This window comes from Camelina sativa, chromosome 12, assembly GCF_030686135.1.
Source record: "Camelina sativa cultivar CO46 ecotype springtype chromosome 12, ASM3068613v1".
Classification (NCBI taxonomy): Eukaryota; Viridiplantae; Streptophyta; class Magnoliopsida; order Brassicales; family Brassicaceae; genus Camelina; species Camelina sativa.
The window spans coordinates 41,074,782-41,083,269 of record NC_141891.1 but is presented as its reverse complement, the minus strand read 5'-3'; positions in this window follow the sequence as shown (position 1 = coordinate 41,083,269).

Here is an 8,488-nt window from a genome sequence, read left to right as displayed (position 1 = left end):
GTCGATCGATGCTGCTTCCAAAATCACAAAATCTGGTTCGCGGATGTTATAATTCTCCCCCACCAATATGGATTCGTCCCCGAATCCCGCAATACCGTCCATCTGCTAAGGACCTCCGTGCCACCGTCAGCACGGCCCGCACGTCCCCAGACCGGACTAAACACCGTCAGCCAAGGTTTCCCGTGCCACTGTCGCAACAGCCCGCACACCTCCGACTGACCCTCGAGGTCTCCCTCTAGCCAATATACTCGCATCATAAACACTATTTGCTCACAACTCAGTGCTTCCCCCGTCCGTGGTCGCAACCAACGAATCATGCCGGCTCGCTATCAGGCCAACCGCCTTAAGCTACGGCATCCAGGAAGTCACTCACACACACACTCCCCCCGCTCTCAGGTCGCAACCTTCGAGTCATACCGGCTCACTGCCAGGCCACAGCCTACAGCTACGGTATCCAGGGAGCCTCACATATCCCGCTCTTGGGTCGTCACCCTCAAGCGCTTGGATACCGTAGCTGTAGGCTGTGGCCTGGCAGTGAGCCGGTATGACTCGAAGGTTGCGACCTGAGAGCGGGGGGAGTGTGTGTGTAACATCCGCGAACCAGATTTTGTGATTTTGGAAGCAGCATCGATCGACACCCTAGTGGCATCGATCGATACCACTTATTTCTGGGTTCGGCCGGTTTGATTAATTGCCGAATTGGTTCGGTTTGGTTCAATTAAAACCCTAATCGTGTTGTTAAGTGTCTGAGACGAACTGAGGGTTTCAGAAAGTCTCTTTTGGTCGCCGTTGTGTGAGAAAGAAAGAGAGAAAAGAGAGAAAACGTTTCTGTGACTTTCTGGGCTTGTTCTTGGAGTTTTTGGAGAGATCTGAGGCTGTAGGAGGGTTAGCTGTTGCTGGAAACGAAGGGGGAGCTTCTGGAGGTGTTGTTTTCCACGTTTCTCAATCCAATCTTCCTGTTCTTGAGGTGAGTGCTTGACCATGGTTGATCTAAGCATGAGATCTCTCTTGTTTGTGTGTTTTCTTTGCTGTTTGTTGTTGTTTTGTTGCTTGGGTTTGTTGCTTTTGTGATTCCCAGTGTTTCTGAGGTAATTGGGTGAGTTTGGGACGGATTCGTGATGATTTGGAAGGGGAGTTCTTTGTTCGGGTTCGCGCAGATCGTGTCTGTCAAAGGGGTATCGATCGACACTCAAGGAGCATCGGTCGACACCGTTTGGTGGGGCATCGGTCGACACTCTAGTGGCATCGGTCGACACCTGTTGGTTCAGTATCGGTCGACACTTTCTTGTGGCATCGGTCGACACTAGTCTCAACCGAGACTTGTTTTCCTGGTTTGATGTATTGCTTGTGTTTTGTTTGCTTGCATAACTTGAGGGTCTCATATGCTTGTGTGTATAACCTAGTAGATGGGAGGACGGCCTCACTAAGTATTTATGATAATACTTACGCATCTCAATTGTTGTTTGTGGTGTGCAGGTAAAGGAAAAGTGTGATCGTGGAATCAAAGGCGATGAGGAGGAGGATGTTCTAGAGGCTTGATTGATTGTGGTCTAGCTATTGTTAGGTTGCTAGTATTGAGTTGATAGAGCATTGTAGGATGTTGGAACCTTGCTATGTCATTGTTGAATTATTGGATTATTGTTGTTGGAATTCTTTTGGTTTAATGGAATTTGTTTTATTTGGTTATTCCGCGGGTATTGATTGTTGTTAGGATGTTAGTGGGTATGGGACCACTAGTAAGTTAAGGTATTAAAAAAAAAAAACGGGAAGGGTTGTTTCATTTTGGTATCAGAATGAAACAACCCGACCCCTTTTTTTTTTTTAATAATTGAAAACAATATATAATTAAGCATCCCATACTACTTAATTAACCAACCTAAACCACAACTCAACATTAAACCAGCAATAACATTAAGCACAGCGGAAACATACCAATAATACAAAACCAACAACATCATCAATACAATAACATTCCTAACCATTCTATCCGGCAACCTAACATAACACTAACCAAGGTTCTAACAACATAACCAACAAATCCAATAACACACAAACGAGACCCCAGAAAGCCCATCTCACGCTGCTAAAAACTGTACTTGCTCCACTTAGCAAACAACTTCTGCTCCCGCAGCTTCTCCATAACTGCCCTCAAATGCACTTCATGCTCCTCAGGACTCTTAGAATAAACCAGGATATCGTCGATGAAAATGATGACAGATACATCCAGAAACTCCTGAAACACACTGTTCATCAATCTTATAAATGTTGCTGGCGCGTTAGTCAATCCGAAAGGCATCACCACAAACTTGTAGTGCCCATACCTCGTTCTGAAAGCAGTCTTCCTCACATCTGCCTCATCTATCGGTATCTGATGATAACCCGACGCCAGATCCATCTTAGAGAACCGAGTAGCACCTCCCAGCTGATTCAACAACTCATCAATCCTGGGAAGAGGGTACTTGTTCTTGACAGTGACCCGGTTCAAACCCCATTAGTCAATGCACAAACGGAAACTCCCATCCTTCTTCTTAATAAATAACACCAGTGCTCCCCACGGTGATACACTAGAACGTATAAATCCCTTGCTCCATAAATCCTCTAGTTGCTTCCTCAGCTCAACTAAACAAATACTCAAGTATGCCGACATCAACTCGCCGCTACCTAACTATCAACCCTCTTGTTCGTCCAAGAACCTCTAGTAAATTGCCACTTAGGGAAACTTCCCCAAGATAACTTATTCCAGAAATAGCTTTTCCACTTGGCAATTCTCCACAGTAAATCATCAATACGAGCGTAATAAAACAAACAAGTACCATACGTTCGCATATTCTGATTCACCGCGTCAAATGCTTTGCAGGCAGCTAACTCAAACCACTTGACTTATTCCCTCCAACAAGCTTACCAAAACCTTGGATCTAGCAACCCTGTCCATCTCCAATGAACTTCATCCAACATCGTTACAACGATTAGTTTATCCTGCCATGAAGGCTTTTCGTGAACTTATGTATCTGGCAAACATGCCTCTCCCGGCTCAATCCTGTTGTAACTCCCCTTCCCGGGACTCCGGCACCACCGGCCTCACAATCCTGGCGCACAGCCAAACATTCATAACCGCTATGGTCATAAAACCTTGTCCCAAAGGTCAACACATCCAAAACCCGAGATTAAACCACCGTCAATCTCTCAAGGTCTACATTCAATCGTTATGTTTATACTCACGTCCTAGGAATTGCTTGCTCCCAACTCTTCCACTCTTAGGTCGCAACCTTCGAGTCATACCGATCTCACTCTCAGACCAGCGTCTTCGAGTTATACCGTCTCACTCTTGGCCCACCATCCTCAAGATCTCGGTATCAGGGGAACTACTCATCCCCTCAGGAGAACAACATCCCCTCTGCCACTCTCGGAGCCCTCAGCCCCTCGAGCTATCGGTATTCAGGGGAATCACCATCCCCTCAGGAGCAACAATCCTTAACGACTATAAACATCTCTCGACACAACTACCTCCTGTGGTCCGAGTATAACATTGCAATGTTACACCTACCCACTCAACTTATATCCAACTGGATTAACCACCAAGCAGAGAAATATCTGCTCCAACTGCATATGTCCACCTATCCGCCTCTCTAGGCCCGATACCTCTTGAGAATAATCTCATACCGGTCATCTACAACCGCTCCATCCTCTTAACATAAGGTGGAAAGTTCTCAACATCCGCAGCCCTCGACTGCACCCCGCCACATGCGGCACAACTGGAGCCTACACTGGTACACCTCTCGGTAACCGCTCCAACAGCACGCCAACAGATCCGCCAAGCGATCATCTTGACCCTGGGCTCCACCTGCTGCAACTCCACACCTGGGTTCCCAGCACCCCCGGCACGCTCACAGGCTAATCCCCTCTGGTCCCTCCTGATACGCTTGTGACCCTCTGACGTACCTCCTCGTGGAACTCTGGGTCACATTGTTTTCTGCTTGTTAGCCTCTGTTCTTGGAAGATCAGTGGTTAAGGTGTTTGAGTAGTTGGGCGTGGATGGGGACGTGGTCGTGGTCATTGTCGGGCGGGTCCCGAGGCCACTGGACAGAAACATCAGAAAAGAACAGTCTCAAAGACGAAACCCTAAAATAAAAACCAACCGTTAAATATCAAATCGCACTGGTGAAAAGCTACCCCTAGACGTCGCGAAGCTTCCCACAAAATTTCAGCACGATCAGGCACCACACAAGACCACGATCTCAGTTACAATCTCCGATGGTCCCAACTCGCGTCTGAGAAAACGTGTCTCACGAAACTGCCAATAACTCATCGAGTTTAAATCCAAATCTACTTCTGTAAAAAGGCGAATGACGATGAAAGACTTGGGAATAAACCTACCAAATTTCATTACCTTTGAGAACGATTTGATATGCCGAAACTGTTTCCTCCCAAACCCTAACGATTCTGATCTTTCTCCTTTAATCTCCTTCACACCACAATAGGCTCTCTCCTCTCTCTCTATCTCTGAAAACGGCGACAAGACACCCTAAAACCCTTAATTTGTCGCTTCTCCACTTATAACACGATTTAGGGATTTTCCTTGAACCAAACCGAACCAAACAGCAATTAAAACGAACCGTACCAAACCATAAAACATGGTGTCGATCGATACACCAAGGGTGTCGGTCGACACCCACACCAAAACCTTAAAAAAATTGGTTCGCGGATGTTACAATTCTCCCCCACCAACAAGGATTCATCCTCGAATCCCGCAAAACCGTCCAACTGTCAAGGACCTCCGTGCCACCGTCAACACGGCCCGCATGTCCCCGATCGGACTAAATACCATCAGCCAAGGTTTCTCGTGCACTGTTTCAACAGCCCGCACACCTCCGACTAAACCATGAGGTCTCCCTCTAGTCAATATACTCACATCCTAGACATTATTTGCTCACAACTCAGTGCTTCCCCCGTCCGTGGTCGCAACCAACGAATCATGCCGGCTCGCTATCAGGCTAACCACCTTAAGCTACGGCATCCAGGAAGTCACTCACACTCCCCCCGCTCTCAGGTCGCAACCTTCGAGTCATACCGGCTCACTGCCAGGCCATAGCCTACAGCTACGGTATCCAGGGAGTCTCACACGCCCACTCCCCCCGCTCTCGGGTCGCAACCCTCGAGACATACCGGCTTACTGCCGAGCCACGGCTCACAGCTACGGTATCCAGGGAGTCTCAAATATCCCGCTCTTGGGTCGTCACCCTAAAGCGCGCTCTCGGATCGTCATCCTAAGCAGACATACCACTCCCACTCTCTGGCCACAAAGTCCATCGAGCTATCGGTATCACATGAGTTGGGCTCACACAATCTTGAGCAAACAAGTCTGATGTCAACGAGTATCTCCCGACTAGATCTACCTCAGCACTTTCCATTTCTAGAAACTTCTACTTTTAGAAACTTTCCTCTTTTAGCATTGCGCCTTCACGAAAACTCATAACCCGAACACCACCATGACCACCACCCGGTCACCCTGGAACACCCTACCCTCAAGGTATTTCCATACACTTTTCAAAAATAGAAAAGCTCTGACTCCTATAACACTTTCCATTTATAATGACATTCTATTTACGGAAACTTTCCATTTGTAGCAACCTTCTATTTATGGAAACTTTCCATTTATAGAATTCCCGAGCTATTTCCTTTCCACTGGTTTCACAATCCCAAAACCAAATAACTCCAACTTTTACAACTCCAAATGAAAATACATCATGAACGAAAGAAAACAAAAGCTAAAACTAAGCGCCGGAATGGACACCCGGTCCTCCCTTCGGCTGCGCCGCAACCTCCATCATCTGCCTCCTCTTAGGACAGAAAGGCCTGATATGCCCTTCCTCCCCGCAATGATAACACACTCGACGGTACTCCTGCGAATCACCTCCCCTGGGCCCGCTTGCCGACACGTGATCCATGCTCCCGCGCCCAAAACCTCCCTGGCCACCCTGGTTTGCCACTGTCGTCTCTTCCCGCCTCCTCTTACGCCTTTGCTCCGACTGCCTATCCTTGCTTGGAATGCCCTGCTCCAATGTCTTCTCTGTCTGTGCCGCTGAACTGACCACCACCAACTGTGTCCTCAAGTCATCCTCTATCCCAGCTGCAACCTCAACCAGCTCCGCTCTCGTAGCATAGCTCCTCACTCTGCACCGGCCCCAAATCCTTTTCCTGAGCCAACCACACCCTGCTCAGAAGATCCGCTCCATAAGCCGCCTCCTAACCCAATGGTTCTCGAGAAACCACGCACAAGCTCAACGCACTGACCTCTCCTACCAGAGACTACATCTCATGGTCCTGGAGTAACCTGTCAAACCAAGGAAACTCCTGATCTTAGTGACATTCTGTTGTCTAAGCCAATCCCTGATAGCCTGAATCTTCTCCGGATCTACAGAAACTCACTATGCAGAAACAATGTGACCCAGAAAGCCCATCTCACGCTGCTAAAAACTGTACTTGCTCCACTTAGCAAACAACTTCTGCTCCCGCAGCTTCTCCATAACTGCCCTCAAATGCACTGCATGCTCCTCAGGACTCTTAGAATAAACCAGGATATCGTCGATGAAAATGATGACAGATACATCCATAAACTCCTGAAACACACTGTTCATCAATCTTATAAACGCTGCTGGCGCGTTAGTCAATCCGAAAGGCATCACCACAAATTCGTAGTGCCCATACCTCGTCCTGAAAGCAGTCATCCTCACATCTGCCTCATCTATCGGTATCTGATGATAACCCGACGCCAGATCCACCTTAGAGAACCGAGTAGCACCTCCCAGCTGATTCAACAACTCATCAATCCTGGGAAGAGGGTACTTGTTCTTGACAGTGACCCGGTTCAAACCCCATTAGTCAATGCACAAGCGGAAACTCCCATCCTTCTTCTTAATAAATAACACCAGTGCTCTCCACGGTGATACACTAGAACGTATAAATCCCTTGCTCCATAAATCCTCTAGTTGCTTCCTCAGCTCAACTAAACAAATACTCAAGTATGCCGACATCAACTCGCCGCCACATAAATATCAACCCTCTTGTTCGTCCAAGAACCTCTAGTAAATTGCCACTTAGGGAAACTTCCCCAAGATAACTTATTCCAGAAATAGCTTTTCCACTTGGCAATTCTCCACAGTAAATCATCAATACGAGCGTAATAAAACAAACAAGTACCATACGTTCGCATATTCTGATTCACCGCGTCAAATGCTTTGCAGGCAGCTAACTCAAACCACCTGACTTATTCCCTCCAACAAGCTTACCAAAACCTTGGATCTAGCAACCCTGTCCATCTCCAATGAACTTCGTCCAGCATCGTTACAACGATTAGTTTATCCTGCCATGAAGGCTTTTCGTGAACTTATGTATCTGGCAAACATGCCTCTCCCGGCTCAATCCTGTTGTAACTCCCCTTCCCGGGACTCCGGCACCACCGGCCTCACAATCCTGGCGCACAGCCAAATATTCATAACCGCTATGGTCATAAAACCTTGTCCCAAAGGTCAATACATCCAAAACCCAAGATTAAACCACCGTCAATCTCTCAAGGTCTACATTCAATCGTTATGTTTATACTCACGTCCTAGGAATTGCTTGCTCCCAACTCTTCCACTCTTAGGTCGTAACCTTCGAGTCATACCGATCTCACTCTCAGACCAGCGTCTTCGAGTTATACCGTCTCACTCTTGGCCCACAATCCTCAAGATCTCGGTATCAGGGGAACTACTCATCCCCTCAGGAGAACAACATCCCCTCTGCCACTCTCGGAGCCCTCAGCCCCTCGAGCTATCGGTATTCAGGGGAATCACCATCCCCTCAGGAGCAACAATCCTTAACGACTATAAACATCTCTCGACACAACTACCTCCTGTGGTCCGAGTATAACATTGCAATGTTACACCTACCCACTCAACTTATATCCAACTGGATTAACCACCAAGCAGAGAAATATCTGCTCCAACTGCATATGTCCACCTATCCGCCTCTCTAGGCCTGATACCTCTTGAGAATAATCTCATACCGGTAATCTACAACCGCTCCATCCTCTTAACATAAGGTGGAAAGTCCTCAACATCCGCAGCCCTCGACTGCACCCCGCCACATGCGGCACAACTGGAGCCTACACTGGTACACCTCTCGGTAACCGCTCCAACAGCACGCCAACAGATCCGCCAAGCGATCATCTTGACCCTGGGCTCCACCTGCTGCAACCCCACACCTGGGTTCCCAGCACCCCCGGCACGCTCACCGGCTAATCCCCTCTGGTCCCTCCTGATACGCTTGTGACCCTCTGACGTACCTCCTCGTGGAACTCTGGACCACACACTCGCTGGCCTCGGGACCCGCCCGACAATGACCACGACCACGTCCCCGTCCACGCCCAACTACTAAAACACCTTAACCACTGATCTTCCAAGAACAGAGGCTAACAAGCAGAAAACAAATTAATACCACACAAAGAAAC